This window comes from Microtus pennsylvanicus, chromosome X (assembly GCF_037038515.1).
Source record: "Microtus pennsylvanicus isolate mMicPen1 chromosome X, mMicPen1.hap1, whole genome shotgun sequence".
In the NCBI taxonomy this organism is placed as follows: domain Eukaryota; kingdom Metazoa; phylum Chordata; class Mammalia; order Rodentia; family Cricetidae; genus Microtus; species Microtus pennsylvanicus.
Window position 1 is genome coordinate 105,807,136 of NC_134601.1, and position 24,310 is coordinate 105,831,445.

A 24,310-nucleotide genomic window follows, 5' to 3' on the forward strand; every position below is an offset into this window, starting at 1 on the left:
AGGCCAGCTGGCCTTGGTGAGTTCCCAATAGAACATCCCCACTGTCTCAGTGTGTGGGTGCACCCCTCGCGGTCCTGAGTTCCTTGCTCGTGCTCTCTCTCCTTCTGCTCCTGATTTGGACCTTGAGATTTCTGTCTGGTGCTCCAATGTAGGTATATACCCAAGAGATGCCCTATCATACAACAAAAGTATATGCTCAACTATGTTCATAGCAGCATTGTTTGTAATAGCCAGAACCTGGAAACAACCTAGATGCCCTTCAATGGAAGAATGGATGAAGAAAGTATGAAATATATACATATTAGTGTACTACTCAGCAGTAAAAAACAAGGACTTCTTGAATTTTGCATGCAAATGGATGGAAATAGAAAACACTATCCTGAGTGAGGTAAGCCAGACCCAAAAAGAGGAACATGGGATGTACTCACTCATATTTGGTTTCTAGCCATAAATAAAAGACATTGAGCCTATAATTAGTGATCCTAGCGAAGCTAAATAAGAAGGAGAACCCAAAGAAAAACATACAGGCATCCTCCTGAATATTAATCTTTCAGGGTTTTGAAACAGCATATTTCTAATACACTTTCCAATTTTAGTCTTCTGTAAATTCTTAGTACAAATGTTTTATTGTTGGTAGAAAATCATGAAGACTCTGCTCCAGAGTGTGCAGTATTTTACCAAGTGTATTTAGAATATATAGCAGTGTTCTTTTATTTTCATCCCTTCCAAATAACAATTCAGCCTTCTCTACCATTATTTTGAATTTAAAAAAAGAAATATTTCCTGAGCTAATGGGGTCTACCAACTCTGGCCTGACAGTGAGGGAACCAGCATAGGACCAAATTAGGCCCTCTGAGTGTGGGTGTCAGTGGTAAGGCTGGGGAAGACTGTTCTGGCATTTTGGAACCCATTCTCTCTGGATAGATACCTTGTTCAGCCTAGATTTAGTGGGAGGGACTTGGTGCTGCCTCAAAGCAATGTGCTAGATGTTTCGGCTCCTTATGGGAAGCCTTACCCCCTCTAAGGAGTGAATGGGGGGAAGGATGGGGGTAAGATGGAGGGAAGGTGAAGGAGAAGAAGGAGGGGAGGTAGTGGGAACTGGATTCGACATAAAAATTGTGAAAAGATAGTTTTTTAAATAGCTCTTAAAATTATTTCTGTATCTGTGCTTTAATTCATTGCAAGAGAGATTTTCTTTTAGGATATAAATAAAAGGTATTTTTTTTCTGAGAATTATCAAACTCTTGAATTCTTCCCCAGACTTCCAAACAAATGAGCATAAAACTTCTCAGAAATAAGAGTACAGGCATGCATTAATACTATACTCTGTGATTGTAACACCTTCCTAATATAAACAATGTCAAGAAAAGAAAGTTTTGATTATATAGTTGGTTATTCTCCTTTAGCTTTCAAAAGAGATAAAACTAACAATTTATGTTTGAGTCAGAAAAAGATACTGAGAAAAAGACAGACATCAAAATAAGAACAACAGGGAGATGAAGGAGAAATTAAGACAGGCTGTCTTGGCAAAGAGACATCTAGAAGAAGGACTTTGTAATTAGACTTCCTTGTTCGGCCTGTAGATTAGCTACCAGTAATGGGAGGCAAATCCTCCAAGACAGATTTGTGCTGAAATGATGCAGAAAAAATTTCTGAGGTGCTAGCACTACTTCTGTCTAGTCAACATCATACAGGTCTATTATAATATTGATCACAGTAGCCAGCTAAGATCAAGCTACTACAACCTGTTAGTGGTGAATATTTTATGAATTTGATGATTCTTACTTAAGCCTTTGTGCTGTTTGACATATTCTAGAATCTAGAAATATTTTATATATGAAATATGTGCATTTTAAATATTTTATTAATTCTTTGAGAATTCTACACAATGCGTTTTGATATTTATCCCTCCAGTAACTCCTCTCAGATCCACCATTACATTCTTTTTTTTTTTTGATGGGGGAAATCAATTTTAATTATGTATGGACTAATGGGAGTTCTATAGGGAAAAAACGTAAGGATGCAAGCATTGTGGGCGATGTACCATCCTGAGCTACAGAAAGGAATAGCATCCCGAGGCTTCCTGGAGAGAGAGACAAAGTAAAGGCGGCAGATAAACAGAACAGCACGGAGATTAAGTAGATTTTTATGTAGATAAAAGTCTCAGGAGTAGGGCTCAGTGAGAGGCTGCTGACCTTGCAGAGGACTTCTCTCACTGCAGAAACGGAAGCAAGAATGTTGGGACCAATAGAGTCATGGTCAAGAGGAACTTGCTGAAGGTGCCTTCCTTGATCCCATCTCCTCCTCTGGTTTCTTGGGTCTGTGATGTAGCTGTAGGGGCTCAGCAGTCACTGTCCTCGCTGTCCCCATATGCACTCAGCTGGCTCAGGGAGGAGGCCCCGGGTGTCTGGGGTGCAAGGTTGGCTGTCTTCCTGCTCTCGGGGGCACCCACGGCAGGCATCTGGAGCTGCTCTGAGCCCCTGTTGGCTCCCGCCTTCACCTTCTTTGGCACCACCAATCCGGCCAGCTGTGCCCTGCTGCGCGCTGCCTCTGCCTTCCTCTTGGCCTTCGGTGACTGGACCAGGATGGCTGTGGGGTTGGGTTTTGCTGCTGAGCTTGGTCGGGAAGGCGGAGCTTCATCTTCTGAGTCAGAATCCTCCAGAAGCCTGCGGTGGCGAGCCTCCTCCAGCAAGGCTGCAATCTCACGCTCATCTTCCTCCTCCTCCTGCTGTCGCTGCTGTTCCTGTGACAGGCGGTGCTGCAGCAACATGGCCTCAAAGTCCACGTGTGCCTGCCTCTGGTTCAGGTCCTTCAGCTCCTGCAGATTTTCCAGCACCTCCATCTCCAGCTTCCAGTCTTTTGTGCTTTTCTCTAGGACCTTCATGGGGTTGTTCAGCTCCTTTTGCACACGCTTTTCCTCCTCCTCCAGGAGCTTCTCTGCCTGGAAGTTGCTTGTGGCTCCATGCTCCACAGTGTAGCTCGTGTTCTCAGGGTCTGTCTTGAAGGTGATCTCGGCCAAGCAGTGCGTGCACTTGATATAGAAGCGGAAGATAGGCAGGTCCAGGTAGGCCTCGTTCTGGACAATTTCCTTGCGTGCATTGAACTTCTTCCCCTTGTAGATGTATTCTCCACATGTCTTACACCTCGTTTTGAAGGGGACCATCAGTCGAACCATGTACTGCCGGTCCTTGGGTAGCTTGAGTTTCGGGATTTTTGATGGGTCGAAGTCAGGTGGGTAGTATTTGTTTAGAATTTTCCGTTCCGACATATTGGCTTCCTGTTTGTGGAGCAAGCAAAGGAGCAGTGTTCTTTTTTCTTTTTCTTTTTTCCTTTTTGGACAGGAACAAAGCAGCACTGAAGTTTTTTAATTCATGTGAATGTTAAAAATGGACATCTATACTAGTGTCAAATGAGGGTGGGAGAGGAAGGCACAGTAGGCAAGGAGAAGGAATTCCCGTCTACTGGTAATAAAGCTCCAGGTTCATCCCATCATGGATTTCATAATCTTCCAGAGACACGTGGTCCTTAAAAATCGTGTACCACTTTTTCAGGACGATCTTTGTTCAACGGGTGCCACTTTGGGCCACTATCAGTTTCTTCAAGTCCCCGATGGTGTCATCGGTGTTGCACTTGAAGCGGACTTTCTTCCCTAGATGGTCATTGCAAACGACCTCAATCGTTGTGGCTGGACCTCTAACCCGTGGAACTTATAGACGACACAATACCTAGCTCGAACGCAGAGCCCTGAGGAGCAGTGTTCTTCGGTCCCCTCGCTATTTATTCGGACCCACCATTACATTCTTTTTTTTTTTTTTCTTGTAACCAACCAGTGATTTATTTCATTGGTTTAAATATATAAATCTCTTTTCTTTTTTTTAACAAATTTATTTATTTATTAAAGATTTCTGTCTCTTCCCCACCACCGCCTCCCATTTCCCTCCCCCTCCCCCAATCAAGTCCCCCTCCCTCCTCATCCCAAAGAGCAATCAGGGATCCCTGCCTGTGGGAAGTCCAAGGAACCCCCACCTCCATCCAGGTCCAGTAAGGTGAGCCTCCAAACTGCCTAGGCTCCCACAAAGCCAGTACGTGCAGTAGGATCGAAACCCATCGCCATTGTTCGTGAGTTCTCAGTAGTCCTCATTGTCCGCTATATTCACCGAGTCCGGTTTTATCCCAGGCTTTTTCAGACCCAGGCCAGCTGGCCTTGGTGAGTTCCCAATAGAACATCCCCACTGTCTCAGTGTGTGGGTGCACCCCTCGCGGTCCTGAGTTCCTTGCTCGTGCTCTCTCTCCTTCTGCTCCTGATTTGGACCTTGAGATTTCTATCTGGTGCTCCAATGTAGGTATATACCCAAGAGATGCCCTATCATACAACAAAAGTATATGCTCAACTATGTTCATAGCAGCATTGTTTGTAATAGCCAGAACCTGGAAACAACCTAGATGCCCTTCAATGGAAGAATGGATGAAGAAAGTATGAAATATATACATATTAGTGTACTACTCAGCAGTAAAAAACAAGGACTTCTTGAATTTTGCATGCAAATGGATGGAAATAGAAAACACTATCCTGAGTGAGGTAAGCCAGACCCAAAAAGAGGAACATGGGATGTACTCACTCATATTTGGTTTCTAGCCATAAATAAAAGACATTGAGCCTATAATTAGTGATCCTAGCGAAGCTAAATAAGAAGGAGAACCCAAAGAAAAACATACAGGCATCCTCCTGAATATTAATCTTTCAGGGTTTTGAAACAGCATATTTCTAATACACTTTCCAATTTTAGTCTTCTGTAAATTCTTAGTACAAATGTTTTATTGTTGGTAGAAAATCATGAAGACTCTGCTCCAGAGTGTGCAGTATTTTACCAAGTGTATTTAGAATATATAGCAGTGTTCTTTTATTTTCATCCCTTCCAAATAACAATTCAGCCTTCTCTACCATTATTTTGAATTTTAAAAAAGAAATATTTCCTGAGCTAATGGGGTCTACCAACTCTGGCCTGACAGTGAGGGAACCAGCATAGGACCAAATTAGGCCCTCTGAGTGTGGGTGTCAGTGGTAAGGCTGGGGAAGACTGTTCTGGCATTTTGGAACCCATTCTCTCTGGATAGATACCTTGTTCAGCCTAGATTTAGTGGGAGGGACTTGGTGCTGCCTCAAAGCAATGTGCTAGATGTTTCGGCTCCTTATGGGAAGCCTTACCCCCTCTAAGGAGTGAATGGGGGGAAGGATGGGGGTAAGATGGAGGGAAGGTGAAGGAGAAGAAGGAGGGGAGGTAGTGGGAACTGGATTCGACATAAAAATTGTGAAAAGATAGTTTTTTAAATAGCTCTTAAAATTATTTCTGTATCTGTGCTTTAATTCATTGCAAGAGAGATTTTCTTTTAGGATATAAATAAAAGGTATTTTTTTTCTGAGAATTATCAAACTCTTGAATTCTTCCCCAGACTTCCAAACAAATGAGCATAAAACTTCTCAGAAATAAGAGTACAGGCATGCATTAATACTATACTCTGTGATTGTAACACCTTCCTAATATAAACAATGTCAAGAAAAGAAAGTTTTGATTATATAGTTGGTTATTCTCCTTTAGCTTTCAAAAGAGATAAAACTAACAATTTATGTTTGAGTCAGAAAAAGATACTGAGAAAAAGACAGACATCAAAATAAGAACAACAGGGAGATGAAGGAGAAATTAAGACAGGCTGTCTTGGCAAAGAGACATCTAGAAGAAGGACTTTGTAATTAGACTTCCTTGTTCGGCCTGTAGATTAGCTACCAGTAATGGGAGGCAAATCCTCCAAGACAGATTTGTGCTGAAATGATGCAGAAAAAATTTCTGAGGTGCTAGCACTACTTCTGTCTAGTCAACATCATACAGGTCTATTATAATATTGATCACAGTAGCCAGCTAAGATCAAGCTACTACAACCTGTTAGTGGTGAATATTTTATGAATTTGATGATTCTTACTTAAGCCTTTGTGCTGTTTGACATATTCTAGAATCTAGAAATATTTTATATATGAAATATGTGCATTTTAAATATTTTATTAATTCTTTGAGAATTCTACACAATGCGTTTTGATATTTATCCCTCCAGTAACTCCTCTCAGATCCACCATTACATTCTTTTTTTTTTTTTGATGGGGGAAATCAATTTTAATTATGTATGGACTAATGGGAGTTCTATAGGGAAAAAACGTAAGGATGCAAGCATTGTGGGCGATGTACCATCCTGAGCTACAGAAAGGAATAGCATCCCGAGGCTTCCTGGAGAGAGAGACAAAGTAAAGGCGGCAGATACACAGAACAGCACGGAGATTAAGTAGATTTTTATGTAGATAAAAGTCTCAGGAGTAGGGCTCAGTGAGAGGCTGCTGACCTTGCAGAGGACTTCTCTCACTGCAGAAACGGAAGCAAGAATGTTGGGACCAATAGAGTCATGGTCAAGAGGAACTTGCTGAAGGTGCCTTCCTTGATCCCATCTCCTCCTCTGGTTTCTTGGGTCTGTGATGTAGCTGTAGGGGCTCAGCAGTCACTGTCCTCGCTGTCCCCATATGCACTCAGCTGGCTCAGGGAGGAGGCCCCGGGTGTCTGGGGTGCAAGGTTGGCTGTCTTCCTGCTCTCGGGGGCACCCACGGCAGGCATCTGGAGCTGCTCTGAGCCCCTGTTGGCTCCCGCCTTCACCTTCTTTGGCACCACCAATCCGGCCAGCTGTGCCCTGCTGCGCGCTGCCTCTGCCTTCCTCTTGGCCTTCGGTGACTCGACCAGGATGGCTGTGGGGTTGGGTTTTGCTGCTGAGCTTGGTCGGGAAGGCGGAGCTTCATCTTCTGAGTCAGAATCCTCCAGAAGCCTGCGGTGGCGAGCCTCCTCCAGCAAGGCTGCAATCTCACGCTCATCTTCCTCCTCCTCCTGCTGTCGCTGCTGTTCCTGTGACAGGCGGTGCTGCAGCAACATGGCCTCAAAGTCCACGTGTGCCTGCCTCTGGTTCAGGTCCTTCAGCTCCTGCAGATTTTCCAGCACCTCCATCTCCAGCTTCCAGTCTTTTGTGCTTTTCTCTAGGACCTTCATGGGGTTGTTCAGCTCCTTTTGCACACGCTTTTCCTCCTCCTCCAGGAGCTTCTCTGCCTGGAAGTTGCGTGTGGCTCCATGCTCCACAGTGTAGCTCGTGTTCTCAGGGTCTGTCTTGAAGGTGATCTCGGCCAAGCAGTGCGTGCACTTGATATAGAAGCGGAAGATAGGCAGGTCCAGGTAGGCCTCGTTCTGGACAATTTCCTTGCGTGCATTGAACTTCTTCCCCTTGTAGATGTATTCTCCACATGTCTTACACCTCATGTTGAAGGGGACCATCAGTCGAACCACGTACTGCCGGTCCTTGGGTAGCTTGAGTTTCGGGATTTTTGATGGGTCGAAGTCAGGTGGGTAGTATTTGTTTAGAATTTTCCGTTCCGACATATTGGCTTCCTGTTTGTGGAGCAAGCAAAGGAGCAGTGTTCTTTTTTCTTTTTTCCTTTTTGGACAGGAACAAAGCAGCACTGAAGTTTTTTAATTCATGTGAATGTTAAAAATGGACATCTATACTAGTGTCAAATGAGGGTGGGAGAGGAAGGCACAGTAGGCAAGGAGAAGGAATTCCCGTCTACTGGTAATAAAGCTCCAGGTTCATCCCATCATGGATTTCATAATCTTCCAGAGACACGTGGTCCTTAAAAATCGTGTACCACTTTTTCAGGACGATCTTTGTTCAACGGGTGCCACTTTGGGCCACTATCAGTTTCTTCAAGTCCCCGATGGTGTCATCGGTGTTGCACTTGAAGCGGACTTTCTTCCCTAGATGGTCATTGCAAACGACCTCAATCGTTGTGGCTGGACCTCTAACCCGTGGAACTTATAGACGACACAATACCTAGCTCGAACGCAGAGCCCTGAGGAGCAGTGTTCTTCGGTCCCCTCGCTATTTATTCGGACCCACCATTACATTCTTTTTTTTTTTTCTTGTAACCAACCAGTGATTTATTTCATTGGTTTAAATATATAAATCTCTTTTCTTTTTTTTAACAAATTTATTTATTTATTAAAGATTTCTGTCTCTTCCCCACCACCGCCTCCCATTTCCCTCCCCCTCCCCCAATCAAGTCCCCCTCCCTCCTCATCCCAAAGAGCAATCAGGGATCCCTGCCTGTGGGAAGTCCAAGGAACCCCCACCTCCATCCAGGTCCAGTAAGGTGAGCCTCCAAACTGCCTAGGCTCCCACAAAGCCAGTACGTGCAGTAGGATCGAAACCCATCGCCATTGTTCGTGAGTTCTCAGTAGTCCTCATTGTCCGCTATATTCACCGAGTCCGGTTTTATCCCAGGCTTTTTCAGACCCAGGCCAGCTGGCCTTGGTGAGTTCCCAATAGAACATCCCCACTGTCTCAGTGTGTGGGTGCACCCCTCGCGGTCCTGAGTTCCTTGCTCGTGCTCTCTCTCCTTCTGCTCCTGATTTGGACCTTGAGATTTCTATCTGGTGCTCCAATGTAGGTATATACCCAAGAGATGCCCTATCATACAACAAAAGTATATGCTCAACTATGTTCATAGCAGCATTGTTTGTAATAGCCAGAACCTGGAAACAACCTAGATGCCCTTCAATGGAAGAATGGATGAAGAAAGTATGAAATATATACATATTAGTGTACTACTCAGCAGTAAAAAACAAGGACTTCTTGAATTTTGCATGCAAATGGATGGAAATAGAAAACACTATCCTGAGTGAGGTAAGCCAGACCCAAAAAGAGGAACATGGGATGTACTCACTCATATTTGGTTTCTAGCCATAAATAAAAGACATTGAGCCTATAATTAGTGATCCTAGCGAAGCTAAATAAGAAGGAGAACCCAAAGAAAAACATACAGGCATCCTCCTGAATATTAATCTTTCAGGGTTTTGAAACAGCATATTTCTAATACACTTTCCAATTTTAGTCTTCTGTAAATTCTTAGTACAAATGTTTTATTGTTGGTAGAAAATCATGAAGACTCTGCTCCAGAGTGTGCAGTATTTTACCAAGTGTATTTAGAATATATAGCAGTGTTCTTTTATTTTCATCCCTTCCAAATAACAATTCAGCCTTCTCTACCATTATTTTGAATTTTAAAAAAGAAATATTTCCTGAGCTAATGGGGTCTACCAACTCTGGCCTGACAGTGAGGGAACCAGCATAGGACCAAATTAGGCCCTCTGAGTGTGGGTGTCAGTGGTAAGGCTGGGGAAGACTGTTCTGGCATTTTGGAACCCATTCTCTCTGGATAGATACCTTGTTCAGCCTAGATTTAGTGGGAGGGACTTGGTGCTGCCTCAAAGCAATGTGCTAGATGTTTCGGCTCCTTATGGGAAGCCTTACCCCCTCTAAGGAGTGAATGGGGGGAAGGATGGGGGTAAGATGGAGGGAAGGTGAAGGAGAAGAAGGAGGGGAGGTAGTGGGAACTGGATTCGACATAAAAATTGTGAAAAGATAGTTTTTTAAATAGCTCTTAAAATTATTTCTGTATCTGTGCTTTAATTCATTGCAAGAGAGATTTTCTTTTAGGATATAAATAAAAGGTATTTTTTTTCTGAGAATTATCAAACTCTTGAATTCTTCCCCAGACTTCCAAACAAATGAGCATAAAACTTCTCAGAAATAAGAGTACAGGCATGCATTAATACTATACTCTGTGATTGTAACACCTTCCTAATATAAACAATGTCAAGAAAAGAAAGTTTTGATTATATAGTTGGTTATTCTCCTTTAGCTTTCAAAAGAGATAAAACTAACAATTTATGTTTGAGTCAGAAAAAGATACTGAGAAAAAGACAGACATCAAAATAAGAACAACAGGGAGATGAAGGAGAAATTAAGACAGGCTGTCTTGGCAAAGAGACATCTAGAAGAAGGACTTTGTAATTAGACTTCCTTGTTCGGCCTGTAGATTAGCTACCAGTAATGGGAGGCAAATCCTCCAAGACAGATTTGTGCTGAAATGATGCAGAAAAAATTTCTGAGGTGCTAGCACTACTTCTGTCTAGTCAACATCATACAGGTCTATTATAATATTGATCACAGTAGCCAGCTAAGATCAAGCTACTACAACCTGTTAGTGGTGAATATTTTATGAATTTGATGATTCTTACTTAAGCCTTTGTGCTGTTTGACATATTCTAGAATCTAGAAATATTTTATATATGAAATATGTGCATTTTAAATATTTTATTAATTCTTTGAGAATTCTACACAATGCGTTTTGATATTTATCCCTCCAGTAACTCCTCTCAGATCCACCATTACATTCTTTTTTTTTTTTTTTGATGGGGGAAATCAATTTTAATTATGTATGGACTAATGGGAGTTCTATAGGGAAAAAACGTAAGGATGCAAGCATTGTGGGCGATGTACCATCCTGAGCTACAGAAAGGAATAGCATCCCGAGGCTTCCTGGAGAGAGAGACAAAGTAAAGGCGGCAGATACACAGAACAGCACGGAGATTAAGTAGATTTTTATGTAGATAAAAGTCTCAGGAGTAGGGCTCAGTGAGAGGCTGCTGACCTTGCAGAGGACTTCTCTCACTGCAGAAACGGAAGCAAGAATGTTGGGACCAATAGAGTCATGGTCAAGAGGAACTTGCTGAAGGTGCCTTCCTTGATCCCATCTCCTCCTCTGGTTTCTTGGGTCTGTGATGTAGCTGTAGGGGCTCAGCAGTCACTGTCCTCGCTGTCCCCATATGCACTCAGCTGGCTCAGGGAGGAGGCCCCGGGTGTCTGGGGTGCAAGGTTGGCTGTCTTCCTGCTCTCGGGGGCACCCACGGCAGGCATCTGGAGCTGCTCTGAGCCCCTGTTGGCTCCCGCCTTCACCTTCTTTGGCACCACCAATCCGGCCAGCTGTGCCCTGCTGCGCGCTGCCTCTGCCTTCCTCTTGGCCTTCGGTGACTCGACCAGGATGGCTGTGGGGTTGGGTTTTGCTGCTGAGCTTGGTCGGGAAGGCGGAGCTTCATCTTCTGAGTCAGAATCCTCCAGAAGCCTGCGGTGGCGAGCCTCCTCCAGCAAGGCTGCAATCTCATGCTCATCTTCCTCCTCCTCCTGCTGTCGCTGCTGTTCCTGTGACAGGCGGTGCTGCAGCAACATGGCCTCAAAGTCCACGTGTGCCTGCCTCTGGTTCAGGTCCTTCAGCTCCTGCAGATTTTCCAGCACCTCCATCTCCAGCTTCCAGTCTTTTGTGCTTTTCTCTAGGACCTTCATGGGGTTGTTCAGCTCCTTTTGCACACGCTTTTCCTCCTCCTCCAGGAGCTTCTCTGCCTGGAAGTTGCTTGTGGCTCCATGCTCCACAGTGTAGCTCGTGTTCTCAGGGTCTGTCTTGAAGGTGATCTCGGCCAAGCAGTGCGTGCACTTGATATAGAAGCGGAAGATAGGCAGGTCCAGGTAGGCCTCGTTCTGGACAATTTCCTTGCGTGCATTGAACTTCTTCCCCTTGTAGATGTATTCTCCACATGTCTTACACCTCATGTTGAAGGGGACCATCAGTCGAACCACGTACTGCCGGTCCTTGGGTAGCTTGAGTTTCGGGATTTTTGATGGGTCGAAGTCAGGTGGGTAGTATTTGTTTAGAATTTTCCGTTCCGACATATTGGCTTCCTGTTTGTGGAGCAAGCAAAGGAGAAGTGTTCTTTTTTCTTTTTCTTTTTTCCTTTTTGGACAGGAACAAAGCAGCACTGAAGTTTTTTAATTCATGTGGATGTTAAAAATGGACATCTATACTAGTGTCAAATGAGGGTGGGAGAGGAAGGCACAGTAGGCAAGGAGAAGGAATTCCCGTCTACTGGTAATAAAGCTCCAGGTTCATCCCATCATGGATTTCATAATCTTCCAGAGACACGTGGTCCTTAAAAATCGTGTACCACTTTTTCAGGACGATCTTTGTTCAACGGGTGCCACTTTGGGCCACTATCAGTTTCTTCAAGTCCCCGATGGTGTCATCGGTGTTGCACTTGAAGCGGACTTTCTTCCCTAGATGGTCATTGCAAACGACCTCAATCGTTGTGGCTGGACCACTAACCCGTGGAACTTATAGACGACACAATACCTAGCTCGAACGCAGAGCCCTGAGGAGCAGTGTTCTTCGGTCCCCTCGCTATTTATTCGGACCCACCATTACATTCTTTTTTTTTTTTCTTGTAACCAACCAGTGATTTATTTCATTGGTTTAAATATATAAATCTCTTTTCTTTTTTTTAACAAATTTATTTATTTATTAAAGATTTCTGTCTCTTCCCTACCACCGCCTCCCATTTCCCTCCCCCTCTCCCAATCAAGTCCCCCTCCCTCCTCATCCCAAAGAGCAATCAGGGATCCCTGCCTGTGGGAAGTCCAAGGAACCCCCACCTCCATCCAGGTCCAGTAAGGTGAGCCTCCAAACTGCCTAGGCTCCCACAAAGCCAGTACGTGCAGTAGGATCGAAACCCATCGCCATTGTTCGTGAGTTCTCAGTAGTCCTCATTGTCCGCTATATTCACCGAGTCCGGTTTTATCCCAGGCTTTTTCAGACCCAGGCCAGCTGGCCTTTTTGAGTTCCCAATAGAACATCCCCACTGTCTCAGTGTGTGGGTGCACCCCTCGCGGTCCTGAGTTCCTTGCTCGTGCTCTCTCTCCTTCTGCTCCTGATTTGGACCTTGAGATTTCTATCTGGTGCTCCAATGTAGGTATATACCCAAGAGATGCCCTATCATACAACAAAAGTATATGCTCAACTATGTTCATAGCAGCATTGTTTGTAATAGCCAGAACCTGGAAACAACCTAGATGCCCTTCAATGGAAGAATGGATGAAGAAAGTATGAAATATATACATATTAGTGTACTACTCAGCAGTAAAAAACAAGGACTTCTTGAATTTTGCATGCAAATGGATGGAAATAGAAAACACTATCCTGAGTGAGGTAAGCCAGACCCAAAAAGAGGAACATGGGATGTACTCACTCATATTTGGTTTCTAGCCATAAATAAAAGACATTGAGCCTATAATTAGTGATCCTAGCGAAGCTAAATAAGAAGGAGAACCCAAAGAAAAACATACAGGCATCCTCCTGAATATTAATCTTTCAGGGTTTTGAAACAGCATATTTCTAATACACTTTCCAATTTTAGTCTTCTGTAAATTCTTAGTACAAATGTTTTATTGTTGGTAGAAAATCATGAAGACTCTGCTCCAGAGTGTGCAGTATTTTACCAAGTGTATTTAGAATATATAGCAGTGTTCTTTTATTTTCATCCCTTCCAAATAACAATTCAGCCTTCTCTACCATTATTTTGAATTTTAAAAAAGAAATATTTCCTGAGCTAATGGGGTCTACCAACTCTGGCCTGACAGTGAGGGAACCAGCATAGGACCAAATTAGGCCCTCTGAGTGTGGGTGTCAGTGGTAAGGCTGGGGAAGACTGTTCTGGCATTTTGGAACCCATTCTCTCTGGATAGATACCTTGTTCAGCCTAGATTTAGTGGGAGGGACTTGGTGCTGCCTCAAAGCAATGTGCTAGATGTTTCGGCTCCTTATGGGAAGCCTTACCCCCTCTAAGGAGTGAATGGGGGGAAGGATGGGGGTAAGATGGAGGGAAGGTGAAGGAGAAGAAGGAGGGGAGGTAGTGGGAACTGGATTCGACATAAAAATTGTGAAAAGATAGTTTTTTAAATAGCTCTTAAAATTATTTCTGTATCTGTGCTTTAATTCATTGCAAGAGAGATTTTCTTTTAGGATATAAATAAAAGGTATTTTTTTTCTGAGAATTATCAAACTCTTGAATTCTTCCCCAGACTTCCAAACAAATGAGCATAAAACTTCTCAGAAATAAGAGTACAGGCATGCATTAATACTATACTCTGTGATTGTAACACCTTCCTAATATAAACAATGTCAAGAAAAGAAAGTTTTGATTATATAGTTGGTTATTCTCCTTTAGCTTTCAAAAGAGATAAAACTAACAATTTATGTTTGAGTCAGAAAAAGATACTGAGAAAAAGACAGACATCAAAATAAGAACAACAGGGAGATGAAGGAGAAATTAAGACAGGCTGTCTTGGCAAAGAGACATCTAGAAGAAGGACTTTGTAATTAGACTTCCTTGTTCGGCCTGTAGATTAGCTACCAGTAATGGGAGGCAAATCCTCCAAGACAGATTTGTGCTGAAATGATGCAGAAAAAATTTCTGAGGTGCTAGCACTACTTCTGTCTAGTCAACATCATACAGGTCTATTATAATATTGATCACAGTAGCCAGCTAAGATCAAGCTACTACAACCTGTTAGTGGTGAATATTTTATGAATTTGATGATTCTTACTTAAGCCTTTGTGCTGTTTGACATATTCTAGAATCTAGAAATATTTTATATATGAAATATGTGCATTTTAAATATTTTATTAATTCTTTGAGAATTCTACACAATGCGTTTTGATATTTATCCCTCCAGTAACTCCTCTCAGATCCACCATTACATTCTTTTTTTTTTTTTGATGGGGGAAATCAATTTTAATTATGTATGGACTAATGGGAGTTCTATAGGGAAAAAACGTAAGGATGCAAGCATTGTGGGCGATGTACCATCCTGAGCTACAGAAAGGAATAGCATCCCGAGGCTTCCTGGAGAGAGAGACAAAGTAAAGGCGGCAGATACACAGAACAGCACGGAGATTAAGTAGATTTTTATGTAGATAAAAGTCTCAGGAGTAGGGCTCAGTGAGAGGCTGCTGACCTTGCAGAGGACTTCTCTCACTGCAGAAACGGAAGCAAGAATGTTGGGACCAATAGAGTCATGGTCAAGAGGAACTTGCTGAAGGTGCCTTCCTTGATCCCATCTCCTCCTCTGGTTTCTTGGGTCTGTGATGTAGCTGTAGGGGCTCAGCAGTCACTGTCCTCGCTGTCCCCATATGCACTCAGCTGGCTCAGGGAGGAGGCCCCGGGTGTCTGGGGTGCAAGGTTGGCTGTCTTCCTGCTCTCGGGGGCACCCACGGCAGGCATCTGGAGCTGCTCTGAGCCCCTGTTGGCTCCCGCCTTCACCTTCTTTGGCACCACCAATCCGGCCAGCTGTGCCCTGCTGCGCGCTGCCTCTGCCTTCCTCTTGGCCTTCGGTGACTCGACCAGGATGGCTGTGGGGTTGGGTTTTGCTGCTGAGCTTGGTCGGGAAGGCGGAGCTTCATCTTCTGAGTCAGAATCCTCCAGAAGCCTGCGGTGGCGAGCCTCCTCCAGCAAGGCTGCAATCTCACGCTCATCTTCCTCCTCCTCCTGCTGTCGCTGCTGTTCCTGTGACAGGCGGTGCTGCAGCAACATGGCCTCAAAGTCCACGTGTGCCTGCCTCTGGTTCAGGTCCTTCAGCTCCTGCAGATTTTCCAGCACCTCCATCTCCAGCTTCCAGTCTTTTGTGCTTTTCTCTAGGACCTTCATGGGGTTGTTCAGCTCCTTTTGCACACGCTTTTCCTCCTCCTCCAGGAGCTTCTCTGCCTGGAAGTTGCGTGTGGCTCCATGCTCCACAGTGTAGCTCGTGTTCTCAGGGTCTGTCTTGAAGGTGATCTCGGCCAAGCAGTGCGTGCACTTGATATAGAAGCGGAAGATAGGCAGGTCCAGGTAGGCCTCGTTCTGGACAATTTCCTTGCGTGCATTGAACTTCTTCCCCTTGTAGATGTATTCTCCACATGTCTTACACCTCATGTTGAAGGGGACCATCAGTCGAACCACGTACTGCCGGTCCTTGGGTAGCTTGAGTTTCGGGATTTTTGATGGGTCGAAGTCAGGTGGGTAGTATTTGTTTAGAATTTTCCGTTCCGACATATTGGCTTCCTGTTTGTGGAGCAAGCAAAGGAGCAGTGTTCTTTTTTCTTTTTTCCTTTTTGGACAGGAACAAAGCAGCACTGAAGTTTTTTAATTCATGTGAATGTTAAAAATGGACATCTATACTAGTGTCAAATGAGGGTGGGAGAGGAAGGCACAGTAGGCAAGGAGAAGGAATTCCCGTCTACTGGTAATAAAGCTCCAGGTTCATCCCATCATGGATTTCATAATCTTCCAGAGACACGTGGTCCTTAAAAATCGTGTACCACTTTTTCAGGACGATCTTTGTTCAACGGGTGCCACTTTGGGCCACTATCAGTTTCTTCAAGTCCCCGATGGTGTCATCGGTGTTGCACTTGAAGCGGACTTTCTTCCCTAGATGGTCATTGCAAACGACCTCAATCGTTGTGGCTGGACCTCTAACCCGTGGAACTTATAGACGACACAATACCTAGCTCGAACGCAGAGCCCTGAGGAGCAGTGTTCTTCGGTCCCCTCGCTATTTATTCGGACCCACCATTACATTCTTTTTTTTTTTTCTTGTAACCAACCAGTGATTTATTTCATTGGTTTAAATATATAAATCTCTTTTCTTTTTTTTAACAAATTTATTTATTTATTAAAGATTTCTGTCTCTTCCCCACCACCGCCTCCCATTTCCCTCCCCCTCCCCCAATCAAGTCCCCCTCCCTCCTCATCCCAAAGAGCAATCAGGGATCCCTGCCTGTGGGAAGTCCAAGGAACCCCCACCTCCATCCAGGTCCAGTAAGGTGAGCCTCCAAACTGCCTAGGCTCCCACAAAGCCAGTACGTGCAGTAGGATCGAAACCCATCGCCATTGTTCGTGAGTTCTCAGTAGTCCTCATTGTCCGCTATATTCACCGAGTCCGGTTTTATCCCAGGCTTTTTCAGACCCAGGCCAGCTGGCCTTGGTGAGTTCCCAATAGAACATCCCCACTGTCTCAGTGTGTGGGTGCACCCCTCGCGGTCCTGAGTTCCTTGCTCGTGCTCTCTCTCCTTCTGCTCCTGATTTGGACCTTGAGATTTCTATCTGGTGCTCCAATGTAGGTATATACCCAAGAGATGCCCTATCATACAACAAAAGTATATGCTCAACTATGTTCATAGCAGCATTGTTTGTAATAGCCAGAACCTGGAAACAACCTAGATGCCCTTCAATGGAAGAATGGATGAAGAAAGTATGAAATATATACATATTAGTGTACTACTCAGCAGTAAAAAACAAGGACTTCTTGAATTTTGCATGCAAATGGATGGAAATAGAAAACACTATCCTGAGTGAGGTAAGCCAGACCCAAAAAGAGGAACATGGGATGTACTCACTCATATTTGGTTTCTAGCCATAAATAAAAGACATTGAGCCTATAATTAGTGATCCTAGCGAAGCTAAATAAGAAGGAGAACCCAAAGAAAAACATACAGGCATCCTCCTGAATATTAATCTTTCAGGGTTTTGAAACAGCATATTTCTAATACACTTTCCAATTTTAGTCTTCTGTAAATTCTTAGTACAAATGTTTTATTGTTGGTAGAAAATCATGAAGACTCTGCTCCAGAGTGTGCAGTATTTTACCAAGTGTATTTAGAATATATAGCAGTGTTCTTTTATTTTCATCCCTTCCAAATAACAATTCAGCCTTCTCTACCATTATTTTGAATTTTAAAAAAGAAATATTTCCTGAGCTAATGGGGTCTACCAACTCTGGCCTGACAGTGAGGGAACCAGCATAGGACCAAATTAGGCCCTCTGAGTGTGGGTGTCAGTGGTAAGGCTGGGGAAGACTGTTCTGGCATTTTGGAACCCATTCTCTCTGGATAGATACCTTGTTCAGCCTAGATTTAGTGGGAGGGACTTGGTGCTGCCTCAAAGCAATGTGCTAGATGTTTCGGCTCCTTATGGGAAGCCTTACCCCCTCTAAGGAGTGAATGGGGGGAAGGATGGGGGTAAGATGGAGGGAAGGTGAAGGAGAAGAAGGAGGGGAGGTAGTGGGAACTGGATTCGACATAAAAATTGTGAAAAGATAGTTTTTTAAATAGCTCTTAAAATTATTTCTGTATCTGTGCTTTAATTCATTGCAAGAGAGATTTTCTTTTAGGATATAAATAAAAGGTATTTTTTTTCTGAGAATTATCAAACTCTTGAATTCTTCCCCAGACTTCCAAACAAATGAGCATAAAACTTCTCAGAAATAAGAGTACAGGCATGCATTAATACTATACTCTGTGATTGTAACACCTTCCTAATATAAACAATGTCAAGAAAAGAAAGTTTTGATTATATAGTTGGTTATTCTCCTTTAGCTTTCAAAAGAGATAAAACTAACAATTTATGTTTGAGTCAGAAAAAGATACTGAGAAAAAGACAGACATCAAAATAAGAACAACAGGGAGATGAAGGAGAAATTAAGACAGGCTGTCTTGGCAAAGAGACATCTAGAAGAAGGACTTTGTAATTAGACTTCCTTGTTCGGCCTGTAGATTAGCTACCAGTAATGGGAGGCAAATCCTCCAAGACAGATTTGTGCTGAAATGATGCAGAAAAAATTTCTGAGGTGCTAGCACTACTTCTGTCTAGTCAACATCATACAGGTCTATTATAATATTGATCACAGTAGCCAGCTAAGATCAAGCTACTACAACCTGTTAGTGGTGAATATTTTATGAATTTGATGATTCTTACTTAAGCCTTTGTGCTGTTTGACATATTCTAGAATCTAGAAATATTTTATATATGAAATATGTGCATTTTAAATATTTTATTAATTCTTTGAGAATTCTACACAATGCGTTTTGATATTTATCCCTCCAGTAACTCCTCTCAGATCCACCATTACATTCTTTTTTTTTTTTTTTTTTGATGGGGGAAATCAATTTTAATTATGTATGGACTAATGGGAGTTCTATAGGGAAAAAACGTAAGGATGCAAGCATTGTGGGCGATGTACCATCCTGAGCTACAGAAAGGAATAGCATCCCGAGGCTTCCTGGAGAGAGAGACAAAGTAAAGGCGGCAGATACACAGAACAGCACGGAGATTAAGTAGATTTTTATGTAGATAAAAGTCTCAGGAGTAGGGCTCAGTGAGAGGCTGCTGACCTTGCAGAGGACTTCTCTCACTGCAGAAACGGAAGCAAGAATGTTGGGACCAATAGAGTCATGGTCAAGAGGAACTTGCTGAAGGTGCCTTCCTTGATCCCATCTCCTCCTCTGGTTTCTTGGGTCTGTGATGTAGCTGTAGGGGCTCAGCAGTCACTGTCCTCGCTGTCCCCATATGCACTCAGCTGGCTCAGGGAGGAGGCCCCGGGTGTCTGGGGTGCAAGGTTGGCTGTCTTCCTGCTCTCGGGGGCACCCACGGCAGGCATCTGGAGCTGCTCTGAGCCCCTGTTGGCTCCCGCCTTCACCTTCTTTGGCACCACCAATCCGGCCAGCTGTGCCCTGCTGCGCGCTGCCTCTGCCTTCCTCTTGGCCTTCGGTGACTGGACCAGGATGGCTGTGGGGTTGGGTTTTGCTGCTGAGCTTGGTCGGGAAGGCGGAGCTTCATCTTCTGAGTCAGAATCCTCCAGAAGCCTGCGGTGGCGAGCCTCCTCCAGCAAGGCTGCAATCTCACGCTCATCTTCCTCCTCCTCCTGCTGTCGCTGCTGTTCCTGTGACAGGCGGTGCTGCAGCAACATGGCCTCAAAGTCCACGTGTGCCTGCCTCTGGTTCAGGTCCTTCAGCTCCTGCAGATTTTCCAGCACCTCCATCTCCAGCTTCCAGTCTTTTGTGCTTTTCTCTAGGACCTTCATGGGGTTGTTCAGCTCCTTTTGCACACGCTTTTCCTCCTCCTCCAGGAGCTTCTCTGCCTGGAAGTTGCTTGTGGCTCCATGCTCCACAGTGTAGCTCGTGTTCTCAGGGTCTGTCTTGAAGGTGATCTCGGCCAAGCAGTGCGTGCACTTGATATAGAAGCGGAAGATAGGCAGGTCCAGGTAGGCCTCGTTCTGGACAATTTCCTTGCGTGCATTGAACTTCTTCCCCTTGTAGATGTATTCTCCACATGTCTTACACCTCATGTTGAAGGGGACCATCAGTCGAACCACGTACTGCCGGTCCTTGGGTAGCTTGAGTTTCGGGATTTTTGATGGGTCGAAGTCAGGTGGGTAGTATTTGTTTAGAATTTTCCGTTCCGACATATTGGCTTCCTGTTTGTGGAGCAAGCAAAGGAGCAGTGTTCTTTTTTCTTTTTTCTTTTTTCCTTTTTGGACAGGAACAAAGCAGCACTGAAGTTTTTTAATTCATGTGGATGTTAAAAATGGACATCTATACTAGTGTCAAATGAGGGTGGGAGAGGAAGGCACAGTAGGCAAGGAGAAGGAATTCCCGTCTACTGGTAATAAAGCTCCAGGTTCATCCCATCATGGATTTCATAATCTTCCAGAGACACGTGGTCCTTAAAAATCGTGTACCACTTTTTCAGGACGATCTTTGTTCAACGGGTGCCACTTTGGGCCACTATCAGTTTCTTCAAGTCCCCGATGGTGTCATCGGTGTTGCACTTGAAGCGGACTTTCTTCCCTAGATGGTCATTGCAAACGACCTCAATCGTTGTGGCTGGACCTCTAACCCGTGGAACTTATAGACGACACAATACCTAGCTCGAACGCAGAGCCCTGAGGAGCAGTGTTCTTCGGTCCCCTCGCTATTTATTCGGACCCACCATTACATTCTTTTTTTTTTTTCTTGTAACCAACCAGTGATTTATTTCATTGGTTTAAATATATAAATCTCTTTTCTTTTTTTTAACAAATTTATTTATTTATTAAAGATTTCTGTCTCTTCCCCACCACCGCCTCCCATTTCCCTCCCCCTCCCCCAATCAAGTCCCCCTCCCTCCTCATCCCAAAGAGCAATCAGGGATCCCTGCCTGTGGGAAGTCCAAGGAACCCCCACCTCCATCCAGGTCCAGTAAGGTGAGCCTCCAAACTGCCTAGGCTCCCACAAAGCCAGTACGTGCAGTAGGATCGAAACCCATCGCCATTGTTCGTGAGTTCTCAGTAGTCCTCATTGTCCGCTATATTCACCGAGTCCGGTTTTATCCCAGGCTTTTTCAGACCCAGGCCAGCTGGCCTTGGTGAGTTCCCAATAGAACATCCCCACTGTCTCAGTGTGTGGGTGCACCCCTCGCGGTCCTGAGTTCCTTGCTCGTGCTCTCTCTCCTTCTGCTCCTGATTTGGACCTTGAGATTTCTATCTGGTGCTCCAATGTAGGTATATACCCAAGAGATGCCCTATCATACAACAAAAGTATATGCTCAACTATGTTCATAGCAGCATTGTTTGTAATAGCCAGAACCTGGAAACAACCTAGATGCCCTTCAATGGAAGAATGGATGAAGAAAGTATGAAATATATACATATTAGTGTACTACTCAGCAGTAAAAAACAAGGACTTCTTGAATTTTGCATGCAAATGGATGGAAATAGAAAACACTATCCTGAGTGAGGTAAGCCAGACCCAAAAAGAGGAACATGGGATGTACTCACTCATATTTGGTTTCTAGCCATAAATAAAAGACATTGAGCCTATAATTAGTGATCCTAGCGAAGCTAAATAAGAAGGAGAACCCAAAGAAAAACATACAGGCATCCTCCTGAATATTAATCTTTCAGGGTTTTGAAACAGCATATTTCTAATACACTTTCCAATTTTAGTCTTCTGTAAATTCTTAGTACAAATGTTTTATTGTTGGTAGAAAATCATGAAGACTCTGCTCCAGAGTGTGCAGTATTTTACCAAGTGTATTTAGAATATATAGCAGTGTTCTTTTATTTTCATCCCTTCCAAATAACAATTCAGCCTTCTCTACCATTATTTTGAATTTTAAAAAAGAAATATTTCCTGAGCTAATGGGGTCTACCAACTCTGGCCTGACAGTGAGGGAACCAGCATAGGACCAAATTAGGCCCTCTGAGTGTGGGTGTCAGTGGTAAGGCTGGGGAAGACTGTTCTGGCATTTTGGAACCCATTCTCTCTGGATAGATACCTTGTTCAGCCTAGATTTAGTGGGAGGGACTTGGTGCTGCCTCAAAGCAATGTGCTAGATGTTTCGGCTCCTTATGGGAAGCCTTACCCCCTCTAAGGAGTGAATGGGGGGAAGGATGGGGGTAAGATGGAGGGAAGGTGAAGGAGAAGAAGGAGGGGAGGTAGTGGGAACTGGATTCGACATAAAAATTGTGAAAAGATAGTTTTTTAAATAGCTCTTAAAATTATTTCTGTATCTGTGCTTTAATTCATTGCAAGAGAGATTTTCTTTTAGGATATAAATAAAAGGTATTTTTTTTCTGAGAATTATCAAACTCTTGAATTCTTCCCCAGACTTCCAAACAAATGAGCATAAAACTTCTCAGAAATAAGAGTACAGGCATGCATTAATACTATACTCTGTGATTGTAACACCTTCCTAATATAAACAATGTCAAGAAAAGAAAGTTTTGATTATATAGTTGGTTATTCTCCTTTAGCTTTCAAAAGAGATAAAACTAACAATTTATGTTTGAGTCAGAAAAAGATACTGAGAAAAAGACAGACATCAAAATAAGAACAACAGGGAGATGAAGGAGAAATTAAGACAGGCTGTCTTGGCAAAGAGACATCTAGAAGAAGGACTTTGTAATTAGACTTCCTTGTTCGGCCTGTAGATTAGCTACCAGTAATGGGAGGCAAATCCTCCAAGACAGATTTGTGCTGAAATGATGCAGAAAAAATTTCTGAGGTGCTAGCACTACTTCTGTCTAGTCAACATCATACAGGTCTATTATAATATTGATCACAGTAGCCAGCTAAGATCAAGCTACTACAACCTGTTAGTGGTGAATATTTTATGAATTTGATGATTCTTACTTAAGCCTTTGTGCTGTTTGACATATTCTAGAATCTAGAAATATTTTATATATGAAATATGTGCATTTTAAATATTTTATTAATTCTTTGAGAATTCTACACAATGCGTTTTGATATTTATCCCTCCAGTAACTCCTCTCAGATCCACCATTACATTCTTTTTTTTTTTTTTTGATGGGGGAAATCAATTTTAATTATGTATGGACTAATGGGAGTTCTATAGGGAAAAAACGTAAGGATGCAAGCATTGTGGGCGATGTACCATCCTGAGCTACAGAAAGGAATAGCATCCCGAGGCTTCCTGGAGAGAGAGACAAAGTAAAGGCGGCAGATACACAGAACAGCACGGAGATTAAGTAGATTTTTATGTAGATAAAAGTCTCAGGAGTAGGGCTCAGTGAGAGGCTGCTGACCTTGCAGAGGACTTCTCTCACTGCAGAAACGGAAGCAAGAATGTTGGGACCAATAGAGTCATGGTCAAGAGGAACTTGCTGAAGGTGCCTTCCTTGATCCCATCTCCTCCTCTGGTTTCTTGGGTCTGTGATGTAGCTGTAGGGGCTCAGCAGTCACTGTCCTCGCTGTCCCCATATGCACTCAGCTGGCTCAGGGAGGAGGCCCCGGGTGTCTGGGGTGCAAGGTTGGCTGTCTTCCTGCTCTCGGGGGCACCCACGGCAGGCATCTGGAGCTGCTCTGAGCCCCTGTTGGCTCCCGCCTTCACCTTCTTTGGCACCACCAATCCGGCCAGCTGTGCCCTGCTGCGCGCTGCCTCTGCCTTCCTCTTGGCCTTCGGTGACTCGACCAGGATGGCTGTGGGGTTGGGTTTTGCTGCTGAGCTTGGTCGGGAAGGCGGAGCTTCATCTTCTGAGTCAGAATCCTCCAGAAGCCTGCGGTGGCGAGCCTCCTCCAGCAAGGCTGCAATCTCATGCTCATCTTCCTCCTCCTCCTGCTGTCGCTGCTGTTCCTGTGACAGGCGGTGCTGCAGCAACATGGCCTCAAAGTCCACGTGTGCCTGCCTCTGGTTCAGGTCCTTCAGCTCCTGCAGATTTTCCAGCACCTCCATCTCCAGCTTCCAGTCTTTTGTGCTTTTCTCTAGGACCTTCATGGGGTTGTTCAGCTCCTTTTGCACACGCTTTTCCTCCTCCTCCAGGAGCTTCTCTGCCTGGAAGTTGCTTGTGGCTCCATGCTCCACAGTGTAGCTCGTGTTCTCAGGGTCTGTCTTGAAGGTGATCTCGGCCAAGCAGTGCGTGCACTTGATATAGAAGCGGAAGATAGGCAGGTCCAGGTAGGCCTCGTTCTGGACAATTTCCTTGCGTGCATTGAACTTCTTCCCCTTGTAGATGTATTCTCCACATGTCTTACACCTCATGTTGAAGGGGACCATCAGTCGAACCACGTACTGCCGGTCCTTGGGTAGCTTGAGTTTCGGGATTTTTGATGGGTCGAAGTCAGGTGGGTAGTATTTGTTTAGAATTTTCCGTTCCGACATATTGGCTTCCTGTTTGTGGAGCAAGCAAAGGAGAAGTGTTCTTTTTTCTTTTTCTTTTTTCCTTTTTGGACAGGAACAAAGCAGCACTGAAG

The 24,310-nt window shown here is 44.0% G+C and overlaps 11 pseudogenes; all 11 read right to left on the reverse strand.

The window, feature by feature from the left end:
* Window positions 1–2,326: 2,326 nt before the first annotated feature.
* LOC142841214 (splicing factor YJU2 pseudogene) lies at window positions 2,327–3,268 on the reverse strand (annotated as a pseudogene).
* A 116-nt stretch (window positions 3,269–3,384) lies between these two features.
* LOC142840461 (ubiquitin-like protein 5 pseudogene) lies at window positions 3,385–4,945 on the reverse strand (annotated as a pseudogene).
* Window positions 4,946–6,518: 1,573 nt separating this feature from the next.
* LOC142841123 (splicing factor YJU2 pseudogene) lies at window positions 6,519–7,460 on the reverse strand (annotated as a pseudogene).
* Window positions 7,461–7,570: 110 nt separating this feature from the next.
* Window positions 7,571–10,635, reverse strand: LOC142840462 (ubiquitin-like protein 5 pseudogene; annotated as a pseudogene).
* Window positions 10,636–10,719: 84 nt separating this feature from the next.
* Window positions 10,720–11,646, reverse strand: LOC142841137 (splicing factor YJU2 pseudogene; annotated as a pseudogene).
* Window positions 11,647–11,762: 116 nt separating this feature from the next.
* Window positions 11,763–13,321, reverse strand: LOC142840463 (ubiquitin-like protein 5 pseudogene; annotated as a pseudogene).
* A 1,573-nt stretch (window positions 13,322–14,894) lies between these two features.
* Window positions 14,895–15,836, reverse strand: LOC142841124 (splicing factor YJU2 pseudogene; annotated as a pseudogene).
* A 110-nt stretch (window positions 15,837–15,946) lies between these two features.
* On the reverse strand, window positions 15,947–17,505 carry LOC142840464 (ubiquitin-like protein 5 pseudogene; annotated as a pseudogene).
* Window positions 17,506–19,083: 1,578 nt separating this feature from the next.
* LOC142841144 (splicing factor YJU2 pseudogene) lies at window positions 19,084–20,025 on the reverse strand (annotated as a pseudogene).
* Window positions 20,026–20,142: 117 nt separating this feature from the next.
* Window positions 20,143–23,207, reverse strand: LOC142840465 (ubiquitin-like protein 5 pseudogene; annotated as a pseudogene).
* Window positions 23,208–23,291: 84 nt separating this feature from the next.
* On the reverse strand, window positions 23,292–24,218 carry LOC142841136 (splicing factor YJU2 pseudogene; annotated as a pseudogene).
* Between the last annotated feature and the right edge of the window lie 92 nt (window positions 24,219–24,310).